Here is a 14,193-nt window from a genome sequence, read left to right on the forward strand (position 1 = left end):
AGTATGTGTCATTTCCTGTGCCCTTTCTCTTTAGCAGTCTCTGTTTAAAGTTTTCTAACTGCTCGGGTTTAATAATAGATGGTTTCCTAGACAAGCCTGGATATGTGACAAGCAAGCAAATGCAGTCTCTTAGAATAATAATTTATCTACGGCATCTGCTTTTTACCCGTGTTGTGTAAAGTTCTTTATGTGTTATCTCATTTGACTTTACAATAACGTAGAATGTGTGCGTGCATGCATGTGCATGTGTGCGTGTATGTGTAAGTGGGGGGCTGGGAGACTGATTTGCACCTGGTCCCAGGAAGTAACCAGGCTGAAGCCCAGCATGTTCTAAGTCTTCCACCTTATACTCTAAGCAACTTAAATCACGACCAGTAGAATTCTACAAAGAAGTGTCAAAGGACCTTGGGAATCATCTAGAAAGAAGTTGGGGAGGGAGATTATAAGAGATCATGTGGCAGATTTTCAGGAATATGAGTGTCTTGTCCTCAATGAATATTCTCCTGGGACCTGGAGGAAAGTGCAGACAATGCTGCCTTTGCTGAAACATGTTTGATAAAAGAGAGGTCTCTGAAGATGGGGGCTAGGGCGCTGCTTCTCAAAAAAGAAAAAAAATTATATTTTTCCAATTGACCCATCAGCTTGATTTTGATCCTAGGACAGTTCTAGAATATATCACAAAACACTATGAAGAAGAAGTGGTGAAATCAGGACTCAAAATGTGTTGATCAAGAATGAAAATCCATGTTGGACAAACTTGACTTCCTTTCTTGATGGTTTTCAATACAGGAATCATGTCACATGCTCCTTTGTAAGCCTACTGTATTTGTCAGCTATTGCTGCATAACAGATTGTCCCAAAGTTCAGTGACCTAAAACTACAATCAACATTTATTACCACTCACAGTTTCTGTGGGTCAGAAGTCTGGAAGTGGCTTAACTGGCAATTTCTCATGAGGCTGGAGCCAAGACTGTAACTGGGGCCGTGTCATCCGAGGGCTTGACTATGGCTGGGGTATATGCTTCCAAGGGGTTCCTTCATGTGGCTGGGGGACAGATCCTGAATATTGGTGGAGAATCTCCATTTCTCTTTGCATGGGCCTCAGGCTGCTTGAGTGTCTTGACAACATGGTGGCTTTCTTTTCCCAGAGGAAGTGAAAGAGAGACGGTGGGGGGGGGGGAACTGGCAGAAACCATCCTGTTTATTGCTTAGACTTGGAAGTCACAAAATATCACTTCTGCCACATTCCATTCAGTAGAAGTGAGTCAATAACCAGTCTTCATTTCAAGGGGAGGCCAATAGTTCACACCTTTTGAAGAGGGGAAGATTATCAAAAAAATTAAAGACCTATTTTAAAACCAACCACTCCACTGTCTTTGTAATTTAGAAGTAACATGATATATTCTGCATCTTGATCCACAAAAATTTATTGAACCTTCATTTGTTCAGTAAATTGTTTTGAGCACTTACTATGTGCCAGGGGCCGAGATAGGTTTCCCATTCCATGGAATTAACATACTAATGAAGCAGTGTCATGAAAATGAAAGAACAGGATAATGTGATGAAGAGACTCAGTGTGCCTGTATGTGTGTTTGTGGAAAGGTAGACTTTGGTAAGGTGGTCAAGAAAGGCTCTCTGAGGAGATGGCATTTAAGCTAGGAATGGAAGGAAGAGAAGGAGCCAGTCAAGGGCAGAGTGAGAGGCAGAGAATTCTGGGCAGGGAAACAGTTGGTGCCAAGGCACTGATGCAGAAGTAAGTTTGGCATTTCTGGGGAGCAGAAAGAAAGAGCAGCGTGCTTGGAACAGAATAAGGGGACAAGAAAACAGGTGGGTTAGGGAGATGAAGTCACAGAGGTGAGACCAGCTCACATCGCTTCCCAGGGTTGGGTAAAGAGCTTGGCTTTCCTTTCAAGTGTGATGGTAGGGAGATGAATTGTGTGAATTGATTTATGTATTAACAAGACTGCTCTGGGCATGGTGACTCAGGCAAGAGCAGAGGCCGTGCGGGTGGAGTAAAAGAGGCAGTTTAGGAATATGTTTTGGAAGTGGGATCCACAAGATTTGCTAAGGAGTCAACCTTGCAGGTGCAGTGCAGAGAAGAAAGCAATTAAAGACGGGTCCTAAATCTTTGACCTACCCAAGACGGTAGCTGGTGGTACCATTTAGTCATGTGGAGGAGGAGCGGAGTGTGTGTGTGTGTGCATGTGTGTATATGTGTGGAGGGGCGTGAGGAACTGAATGCTCAGTCTGAGAACCCTGGTGGGCATCCCGGTGGAAATGCCGAGGTGGGCAAATGCTGTGGGGCTCAATGGGGGCATCGGGGCTGGAAGTGTCCATTTGGAGTCATTGATATATGATGATCTCATATTTTGCCTACTCTAAAATGCATCTGTTTTCATATTTTAACACCACGCTGTACACTGTCACTTTGAGCCAGGTGGCATTTGGGACAAAGCTGCCATTGCCCAGGCATGGGTGTCAGGGGCTAGATAGAAAGTCCCAGTGACCATAGTGGACACTTAACAAATTCCGCCTCTCTGATACCCGTGGAGCACTGGAGGATGCATTGTGCCAAGAAAATGGACACAGATTATTCTGAGTTAAAAAGTTTTGCCCCAAAGTTGGGCTTTGGATACAAAAAGATTTGGGGAGCATCTCACCCAGTTTATTGCATTTATATATTCATGAGATGTGTTCATGAGAATGATATGTGATAAATACCAATGTCAAAATAGGTCCAAGGAGCTCTCCCATGCATAAAAAATTAAAACTCCAAATGATTAAAAAAATCATTACAACATTGTTTAATTGGCAGCAGTCTAAAATGTTTTCCTTCTAAATGGTACATAGTACAATGGTGCGTCTTACACCTGATTCGGTGAATCAATAGAATCAATAGATTCAGTGGAATTTTGGATTTAAAGTCACAAACATAGATGATAATCATAACAGCTAATGTGAACTGAGTGCTTTACCATGTGCCAGGAACATAGTGGGTGTTCTGAGCACTGTGTCCGCTAGCTTATTTAATCCTTGTGGGGTGTTGGCGAAGCCCTGCCGGTCACCCCCTCAGCTGCACGACCTCGATGTCCTACCACGGGCCTCTGTGACTCCGCCTGAGGGCCCTCCCTGGCCCATACCTGGACCTGCTTCTGTGCACTTGATCCGGATTCAGTTCAAAAGCCACATCTGATTAAGAGCCAGAAAAGGTTTTTTCCCCATGCCCGGTAAGAAATTGGGAACTGCTCTTCATCCTGAGGACTTCAGGCGGGGTTCAGTAGAGTCTTGGGGAAGGGTTCAAGAATTCAATGGCTTCTATTCTGTTAGAACAGGAGTCAGCAAACTATGGCCCAAAGACCAAGTCCAGCCTGCTGCCTGTTTTGATACAGCCCTCGAGCTAAGAATGGTTTATACATTTTTTTTTAAATTGTGGTAAAATACATAGAGGATAAAACTGATCATCTTAACCATTTTTAAGGATACAGTTCACTTGTGTTAAGCATGTTCACAGCCTTGTATAGCCAATCTCTGGAATTTTTGTATCTTGCAACATTGAAACTCTATAGCCATTAAACAACTCCGCATTCCCCCCCCTCAATCTCTGGCAATCCCAATTCTACTTTCTGTTGCTATGAGTTCGATTACTCTAGATATTTTATATATAACTGGAATCATACAGTATTTGTCTTCTTGTGACTGGCTTATTTCACTTAGCAGAATGTCCTCAAGATCTGTCCATGTTATAGCGTGTGTCAGAATTTTCTTTCTTGCAGCACGTGGGTGACTCAGTTGGTTGAGTTACTGACTCTTAGTTTCAGCTCAGGTCATGATCTCAGGGTCATGAGATAAAGCCCAGTGTCGGGCTCCACGCTCAGCAAGGAGTCGGCTTGAGATTCTCTCTCTCCCTCTGCCCCTCTCTCCCTCTGCCCCTGCACGTGTGCGCGCGCGCGCTTTCTCTAAAATAAAATAAATAAATAAAATCTTAAAAAAAAAAAAAGGAATTTCCTTTGTATTTAAGGCCGAAATACTATTCCATGTCTGGATGGACCACATTTTGCTTATCTGTTCATCTACTGATGGGCACTTGAGCTGCTCCCACTTCTTGGCTATTGTGAATAGTGCTGCTGTGTGTATGAGTATGAAGATACCACTTTGAGATCCTGCCTTCGAATCTTTTTGCTATATACCCAGAAGTGGGATTGCTGGATCCTACCAAAATTCTAGTTTTAATTTTTTGAGGAACCTCCATATTGTTTCCCAGAGTGGCTGCACCAGTTTGCATTCCCACCAACAGTGCACGAAGGGTCCAATTTCTGCACATCCCCATCAACACGTGTTACTGTCCGCCTTTTTTTTTTTCCTTGGATAATAGCTATTCTAATGCATGTGAGGTGACATCTCACTGTTGTTTTTATTTGCATTTCCCTGATGGGTAGAGGTGTTGAGCATCCTTCCCTGTTCCTATTGGCCATTTGCGTGTCATCTCTGGAAAAATGTCTTGAGTTCTTTGCCCATTTTTAAACTGGATTTTTTTGTTTTTGTTGAGAATTTTACTTTTTTTTTAAGATTTTATTTATTTATTTGACAGAGAGAGAGAGGCTGCGAGAGAGGGAACACAGGCAGGGGCAGTGGGAGAGGGAGAAGCAGGCTTCCTGCCGAGCAGGGAGCCCGATGCGGGGCTCGATCCCAGGGTCCTGGGATCATGACCTGAGCAGAAGGCAGACGCTTAACAAGTGAGCCTCCCAGGCGCCCCAAGAATTTTACTTTTTTAAATGGTTACGGAAAGCAAAAGAAGAAGAGTATTTCGTGACTTGGGAAAATTTTATGCAATTCAAATTTTAATGTCCATAAATAAAAGTTTCATCGGAACAGAGCCACGCTCATTTGATTACATTCTGGCTATGGTTGCCTTCGCGCTACCAGAGGTCAGTATTTGCGACAGAGATCGTAAGTTCTGCAAATCTGAAATATTTTGCTATGCCATCTTTTACAGAAAACGTTTGCTACTCCAGTGCCAGGATGTTAGGGATTAAGAGAAAGCCTTTTAAGGCCCAAAGGGAGGGTGTGTTTGCCCCCTGCAGACAGTGGGGGGCAGCAGAGAGCTGATGTGCTGGAGATTCCCTTCTGGTCCTGCCGTCCGGAATCCGAGGATGGATTCTGCACCGCGCACCGGGGCTCATCAGCGTGGAGGGCTTGGTGGAAACCATGAGAACGTATGTGAGGCTGACTTGGGAGAGCAAAGAATTTTCGTGGGTCTCCCTGTCTCCCTCCTGCCTTCCTCTTTCTGCTTGGTGTGGGTACCAGCCTGCTCTTCCTAACACACAAATCTGGCCCTGCCTCTTCCTGCTTAACACCCTTCATCGGCTCTCTCTCTCTGCTCTCCTGGGAGACTAAGTTTAAGCTCCTTCAGTCCGGTTCCCAAGGTCCTGTCTCTCTCTCTCTGCCTTTCCTTCTTGGTCTTCATTGCTTGGCTCCATCAACTTGGGATGACTCTGAATCTCATGCTCCAATAATCTGAAATCCCATGGCCTTTTCTTCTGACCTTTGCTCACGTCCTCCCATGGCATTCTCTCACACTCACCCTTCCCCCTTTCACCTCTTTCCCCTGCTCCTGTCTTTAGGCTCGGCTCAGGCTTGCTCCACCTCCTCCAGGAAGCCTTCCATGACCACCTACTTCCACCCCAGACACAGCTAGGTATCCCTCTTCTGACTCCTTTAATTCTCAGTGTTTGCTCTGCTCCGAGTACCTCAAACATGGCCACAGGTACCGTGGGTGAGGGCAGGACCAGCGTCTTGTTATCTTTGGGTCCCCAATGCCTATGGGAGGTCCCGGTACATAGCAGGTACTCGACAAATGTTTGGAATGAATGAATGAATGAATGAATGAGCATCAAGTCCCATCAAGAAAGGAGTTCGATCTTTCTAGGTCCTACAGCTGCTTTAGTAGTGTCCTTCGTCTTCCTGGTGAGGTTGGACCTGGGGAAGAGATACTGCAGTTTCCTCTGCACGGACCTCTGGCCCCTGCAGATTTGTGAGCTGAACCGGTGAAAAAGCCGTTCCTCTGGCTGCTGGAAAATGGTACGCCGTGAGGTTGGCAGCTGGAGGCCCTCCCAGCCCCGCCTTGCCTTAACACTCTCACCTGAGATGAGCTGGTTCCCATGGGGGCCCCAGTGGCCACCTTTCCCATGGCCCTCTGGAGCTTCGTGAGGTGGTAATGATCTCCAGCGCAGGAGGAAGTGGGGGCTCGGAGGCAGAATGAGCTAGTGGGTCCTTCTCTCATCTCACCCCCTCCTTGCCCCGGGGTCTACCAGCCTGAGGTGGACAGGTCCAAACACAGCACTGGAGTGGGCTTCAGAAGACCGGCGGGCAGTGGCTGTGTGACTTTGGGGAATCCCTTGCCCTCTCTGAGCCCCGGCTGCAACCTCCTGGGCTTGCCGGAAGACACCTGAAGACGGGCCTACGAGGTCTTTCTGCCGTGTCAGTAGCTCTGCAGATCTGCAGATGCCTACTGGGCAGGCCACATGGGACACAGCCGTCACATGCCTAAAGCCTCTTTATGGGGCCTCCAGAACCAACTGAAGGAAAAGAACCTTTACAATTCCAGCCGGGTTCTCAGATGTACCTCTAGCTCTGGAGTCTTCCCGAATGCTGCTCGCGCAGCTCAGCCCGGAGGCCTCAAACTCATTTTATAATTAGCTGGAGGAATTACTCACTATACAAACAGACTCCTCTTGTCAGATGCAATTTGTAAATATCATTTACAAAAGGAAGTCAGTTAAAACTCTCCCTGCTGACTCAGGCCCTCCTGTCCCCACCCTTCCCTGGCGCCCAGAAAAACGCCGATCTTTATAAAGTGGTGTGTGCCTTTTAGGGCTAATACTTGGAGAATTCTCCTTTCCTCTATTAACTAGATATGATCTGGGTCCGGTAGAAATCTTATCATGTTTCAAGCTCTTGCTGATGAGCCATTTTCCCTTAGGAATAAATGAAATGCGGGTTTTTATTGCTTCATTCACTCATTCAACAAATGGATACAATCTACTCATCCCTTTGGAGTCCGTGCTCAGATTCCACCTTCTCCACGATGCTTTCCCAGACACCTGCTCAATGCTGCAAGCTGGTCTCCCCGCGGCACTCGCGATCCGCATTTCTCTGCTCCCCTTTCCATCCCCAACAGACCTAATGACCTTCAAACATACAAAATAATGTACTGATTTATTACATGTTTTGTTTAATTTCTGTCTCCCAGACTAGAAGTTAAGCCCCATGATGGCAGAGATCTTTGACTACTTTATTCACGCATATATCCAGATGCTGGCCTGGCAAATAACAGATGATCAATGAGTCCTTTTTAGTGGATGAGCGACAAGCTATGGACTCGTAAGGAGAACACCCAAGATTTCCGTCTAAGACAGAGAAGACAGTGATACAGGCCAGTGGAAGGAAGAAGAAAGGAATTAATGTTTATTAAGTGCTCTCCATGAACCGAGACTTTTATGTAAAAGAACTTTGTCATTTAGTTTTTACAACCACATTACACATTTAAGTGATTGTTCTATTTTCACACAAGGAAGTAGCTGGCTAGACAGGTTAGGCTATTTGCCTTAAGGTCACATAGCTGGAGGTAGGTGGATCCGGGTTGTCTTCCCCTAAAGCTCTGTGCACTGCAGCACACACGAAGAAACAGTAAATGCACCGGGGCTTCAGGGAAGACTTCCTGGAGGAGGTGTCATCCACACCACCTTGACGACAGGATGTGGGATGGACTTGCAGGGATGATGTACAGGAATTGCTATTTGCAATGGAGAAAAGGGTGAGTGGGGAGGGGGTGGTTCAGGGAAGGAATGGCCACCAGAAACCAAATTGCATGAGAAGGACAGTAGTGGTCAAGAAGGTTGGAAAGGCAGAGTGAGGTCAGGCACCAGTTGAGACTCAAGTTCAAAGCTACCCCTTTAATTTCTAATTTGCAAAGCTTTCATCTTTGCTATGGAAAGGTGGGTCATGCTCTCAAAAGTCCTTAAATTAGAAACCAGCATTTCTCTGCTTCACATCCCCTCAAACGAGGCAGATCCAAGATGGACTGAAACAAAATAGAATTACCTTTTGAGTCTTGTGGGCCAAACAGGTTATAAAAAGCCCATTCAGCTAAAAGTCCAGCTGTTGCCAAAACAGTAAGAAAAAAAAATTAAAAGACCGTCCGATCTAATGCGTCTCTCTGACAAGCAAGACATTTTGCTTCTACTAGGTATGATTTAAGTACTCTGAGGCAGACAGCATGATGGTCATTTTAAAGAGGTTCAAAGAGATTCAGTTCCTTCCCCAAAGTCACAGGGCTAGTGAGGAGAGAGGTAAATGGCCACATCTATGCCACTTTCTCGACGCTTCTTCTGCCCCTGGAAGAGAGCATGCCATATCCTTGGAAACACTGCTTCAGGGGCTGCCAACACGGTGTCTCCTGTGAAGAATAATTCATTTAAGATCGCTGAGCCTCGTCCTTTTAGGGAATGGTGGAAACGGTCCCCAGGAGCTCAACTGCATCCATTTAGCTGGGAACCTCCTGCCAAGTTGAGCAGATGAGGGGAGTTGGGACTCGGTGCTTCTGTCAGCCTTCTCCTTTGACTGTGACAGTCTGGGAAAGCGAACCCCGAGGGAAGCATCGCTTACAAGCCCGGCAACGGGCACCCAGCTTGCCTTGCCAATGTCAGAGAGCCTCTCCGTTACTCATTCACCCAGCGCAGGGCCAGCCAGTGAGCTAGGAGCTGGGAATATGAAGGGGAGATATAAGACAGCAGTTGGTACAGTACCCTCAGGTAGGTCCCCGAATGGAAGGGAAAAGGGACAAATGAAAAGGCCATCGTGGTACAGCTCTGCTCAGGCAGGGAAGAGGCGTTGAAAGATACTCCAAGAGGAGGGGTAAACATTGTAGAATATTGGAAGCTTTGGAAGTGCCTTCCGGTGGCCCAGCAAGGTAGCAAGATGGTGTGAATTCCTTCCCAAACTACCATTTTGAGAACAGCCCGATGTTCCCAAATCAGTTTATTTCTGCCCACCCCCTGGGCTCTCCATCACAAACCTACAGTGTGTGTGCAAATGGGGGTAGCTCTGGAGCAGAGACCATTCCACACGATGCTGCATCTTGGTCTGGTCTGAGGGGTCATTAAATAATACCTCTCTTGGGGTGCCTGGGTGGCTCAGTCGTTAAGCGTCTGCCTTCGGCTCGGGTCATGATCCAGGGTCCTGGGATCGAGCCCCACATCGGGCTCCCTGCTCAGCGGGAAGCCTGCTTCTCCCTCTCCCACTCCCCCTGCTTGTGTTCCCTCTCTCAGTGTGTCTCTCTCTGTCAAATAAATAAATAAATAAATCTTTAAAAAAAAAAAAAATAATACCTCTCTTTCCCAGCATGAGTTCTGCCGATGGAGGACAAAATATCACCTCCCAACATTAGGCTGCAGGATGTATTTGTTTTTTGCTGTGTATCAGGCAACCCCCAAATCTCAGTGGCTTATGACCAAAAAAGCCCCTATTGTTCTTACTGATGGGACTGGGTCCCCGGAGATAGCCTTGCTTCAGGTTGCAGACAGGGCTCATCTCTGCTCTGTGTGTCTCCGATTCTGGGATCAGAGGAGACGTCAGCATGTTCTTCTCCTGGCAGGAAGCAGAGGCGCACGAGGGGCTAGAGTCACGCGGGATGCCTCTTAAAGTCTCCGCCTGGAACTCGCACTTTCCCGCACGTTCATTGGCCAAAGCAAATCACGGGGCCAAGGTCAGCCTCAGAGGGGCTGTTTCATCCACAGTGAACCATTCCAGGGACAAGGAGGGAAGAACAGGAAGGAAACCATACATTTTATGTGCGGACATGGCTTTGGTGCTTGGAAACAGAGGAGACACGGAACCCTTTATCAGGAAGTCTCACCCACTGCGCAAAGGCATGGGCAGACCACCGCTAGCACCCTCCCAGGGGGACCGGCCCCTGTTAACCTAACTCCCAGGGGAAGGCAGCCCCAAATATACACTTCCTGTGGGAATCTTGGTCCTGGAGGAGAGGGGGAGAACAAAGAGGGGATGAGCTGGGTGTGCCCACCTCCCCTTCCTCTGATCAGAATTCAGAGTGACTGAAGGGTTGCCAGGAAGCCAAGACTGTTACCCGAATTGCTGTCCCCTAACATGGAAACACGGAGAGCAGAAAGAAGGCTCCCCCCTGGTATCTACGTGAGCAAGTGGTACATCTCTTGGCACTTGGCCCACCCTGGCCCACCGGTGGCGGCATATACTCTCGTTGCGAGCATGGTACCTTCCAGGCTGCTATTTGTTTTCAAGGACAGACAGGGTTACACGGCAATACTACATTAAATGTTCCTTATGTGCAAACTAAACTCTTGTAATTACTTCAAAGGGATAAGTCCCTTACTGTCTATGGCAATGTTTCTTGAACTTGGCTGTCTCTGGAATCACTTGGGCCCTGGGGGGCTTTCCAGAATTTGGATGCCCAGGCTGCACCCCATTCAAATTCAGTCAGGATCTCTGGGGGTGGGGCTCAGATATGCGTAGTGTTTTGAGCCCACTCTCCCTCCCCTGCAGGTGATTTCAACATGCAGTCAAGCCTGAGGACCCACGATCTAAGGCAGGGGTTGACAGGGGGCCAGATAATGAATATTTCAGGCTCTGCAAGCCAGCCAGTCTTGGTCGCAAGTACTCACCTCTATTGTTGAAGCGTTAAGGCAGCCATGGACAATATGTAAATGAATGAGCGTGGCTAAATAAAACTTTATTTACAAAAAAAAAAAGCCCGAGGGCTGGATTGGGCTCACATGGGTAGTTTGCGGACTCCTGGCCTAAGGTATTTACAAAATAAGACATTTAAGAATCAAAGCAGAGACCCTCCCAAGATGCATATGCCATGATGTCTAAGAGCTGGGTGCTGACTCGGGGTCTTGGCTCAGCCAAAAATGGCCTGTGTGCCTCGGGGATGTTCCTCACCTTCTCCGTGCCTCTTCTTCCTTGCCCATGAGCTGTTTGAGGATTAAATAAGAGGTAACAAATAGAAGAGCCAGGCACAGGGTTGGCTGGATGCAGAATAAAATTCTTAGTAGTATCAGTATTTTTGTGTGTGATTATGGTTATTTTCATAAAGGAAGAGGATCCCATAGCTTTTACCAGGCCCCTTGGATATATGCCCTTCAAGGAGATACCAATTTGATTTGTAGTGCTAGTGGCCCAAGCAACAAGGAAAGGTGTCATGGGGAGATTACTTTTGTTTTCTGACAAGTGGTAACCTATGGAGTCAGTTAAAGTAAATTTAATTACAGAAGGGGTGATTAGCATGTGAATCTAGGGTTCACTCTCTCTTTTCCCTTGAGAATCTCCACCAAGGGTGAACTCTGGTAAGAAAAACTCGCAACAACACAAAACCTGCAGCCAGTTGGAGAAGGCTAGCACCCCTCTCCCCAGCTCCTGCAGGTTGGCGGGCTCTTGTGCTGCTGATTTGGCCCTGGGCCTTCCCTCCTGCACTTCATCATCTGTCAGAGGCTTCCCGGAGAGGGCCCTCCCGCTTGGTTTGCATTTTTTTTTTTTAACTGTCATGACAATGTGAGCAATGACCAACAATTTCCTTCAATGACCCTCCCTGCAGAGGGACTTTCACCGAGGCTGCAAAGCCCCCAGTTATTTAAAGGTAGAAAGGTGAGTTTTAGGCATTGCCAGGCTCTGTGACTTGGAAAAACATCTTGGTATCAAAGGAGACCTTTTTACCCCTCTATCTTAAGCGAAGCCTCCCCACCTTACCCCCCTTCCCCCCGCAAGTGAGCAGATCAATCCGAATGACTTCACGAAGTCGAGTTCCGGCTGTATCTCACTTTCCACGTGGTTCCAAGAAAGTCAATGTCATGCCTGGTGCTATTTTTTATCATGGCCTGCTATTTCCGTTTCCTCTGTAGTCTGCGGGGTTGGGCATCACTTCCCAGTGATGCACAGACCTCATTGAGTTCTGGGGAGTCAGCATGTTTGAGTAGCTCACTCCATCCTTCTTGCCTGTCCTACCCTTGAACTTTCTTCCTGAAGCCCAAGTCCTAGCTATTCTTGAAGACACAATTCCACCATTCCCCCACTGGAAGCAAGTGCGCCCCTCTGCTGGGCTTCTGCCATGTTTTGTCTGAATCTTGGAGGGCACGGAGCTCTCTCCCAGCCACGGTGCTGAAAGTTCTCCAAGGTCAGAAGGATCAGGCCATCGTCCTCTTGCAGAAGGACATGGATGCAGGGTCGAAGAAGCAGATGCTGCAAGGAAAAGGGGGTGTCCTTTAGAATCAGGGTTTGGACTCTGGCCAGGTGACTTCTAAGGTTGGACAAATGGTTGCACCTGTTGAAGTGGCGGTTCTTCCTCTGTAAGCCGAGCACCAGAATCCCGACATCCGAGGTTGTAGGCAGAAGGCAGGAAGTACTCTGCATTTGGTGTCTGGAACAGAGGCAGGGGTGGCTACCCCAAGATTTATTGATTCATCGATTTTCCTCCTGCCAGAGAGGCTGAAGGCACTCACGGAAATGTCTGTGGGTGGACAAGAGGAAGGAAAGGAGAGAAAGGAAGGGACTGGAGTGGTGAGGAAGGGAGGGGAACCGGTTGGGGTTGGATGTCCAGGCAGTTTCTGAGGTGGATCATGGAGGACTGGGCCTCAACTGGGTGGAGCCGAGGCCAGTCTGGGCCGAGCAGGGCTATCGCTCAAGAGGTGGGAGGCTGGTTCTGAGCTGTCCTGGGCGGAGCTCAGTCAGACAGGAAGTTCCGGAGGGAAGCCAGAAGTTGGCCTCCTGGTGGCTTTGAGGGAAGACCCCTTGTGGTCAGAAGGTGCCAGGGTGAGGTGGCATCGCCCCAGAACAAAATCCCTCAGTTTTAAAGGGCCAGGTCTGTCCCACTGTGGGACTGGTCCCACACATATCGGGGCTGTATTTTTTAAAGTCCAGAAGTCCATTTGCCTCATTCATTCATGGAGCATTTATTGAGTGCCTACTATTTGCTGTGCTACGTGCTGAGGATGTCATGGTGAACGAGATATGGTCCCAGACTTAAAGGCTCCCCCGAGTCAGTGCAGATCAAGGGTAGCATGAAGTGAACAGCATGCTTCAGTCCAGGGATGGATGCCATGCTGGAGCTGAGCCAGGTGTGCATGGGCCAGGGGTCAGGGGACAGAGAGAGCCCCAGCCTGGCCCTGAATTGTGGGGAAGACTTCAATGATGAGTTCACGCATCAGAGTGGTGTCTTTTGCTTGGCCAAAAATGATGGAAGAGTGTCCCATTTAGAAGGTGCAGCATAGCTGCCCTGGGGGCATGAAAGGGGACGTTGGGCCAGCAGCTGGATGTGCTCTCATTAGGACAGTAGGGGAGGCTGAGGGGAAGGTGCACAGACGCCGGGCTAAGGTCTTGGTATTCTAGCCTGAAGGCATGGAAGGGCCAGTGGTAGGTGGGTTTGGACCAGGGGAGCACCTTGGTCTGGTTTATATTCTAGAAGCATCACAGTGGGAAGTTGAGAGTGGTCAGGACCACTCCTGGTCCTGGGGACCAGCAAGGAAGTGATGAGAGCCTCCCGGAAGGTTCTAGAGTAGAAGTGGAAAGGTCATGGAGAAGAGGTGGGGGGGCAGAACTAGCTATCCTTGGTGACAGAGTAGATGTGTGAAAGGAAAAGAGAGGGGGACATAGGGGGACACAGAGGTTAGAGGGGAGATCAGACGGGAAGGGTGCACCTCTGGAGACAGACCAGCCAGGAGCACGTGAGGATGTTCGGCCAATGGGGCTCCTGGGTGACTCAGTTGGTTAAGCGTCTGCCTTCGGCTCAGGTCATGATTTCTGGGTCCTGGGATCCAGCCCTGATTCGGGCTCTCTGCTTAGCTGGGAACCTGCTTCTCCCTCTCCTTCTGCCGCTCCCCCTGACTCATGCACTCTCTCTTTCTTTCTCAAATAAATAAATAAAATCTTAAAAAAAAAAAAAGAATGTTGGGCCAAGACTCACTGCTGGTCTGAACTGGAAGGGTGTGGATTGAAGGAAGGGCCATATTTCCAAACTATTTGGGAGACTCTCTTACCCCGTGAGCTAGAAACCGCCTCACACAATAGAAAGTGATGCAAATCACACATTTTTTCCTAGGGCCCTTTGCATCCAGCCCATGGGCACAAGACCTGGCTTCTGCCCTTTCAATCAGAAGTTGTGAAGAA

Source organism: Halichoerus grypus, chromosome 8, assembly GCF_964656455.1.
Source record: "Halichoerus grypus chromosome 8, mHalGry1.hap1.1, whole genome shotgun sequence".
Classification (NCBI taxonomy): Eukaryota; Metazoa; Chordata; class Mammalia; order Carnivora; family Phocidae; genus Halichoerus; species Halichoerus grypus.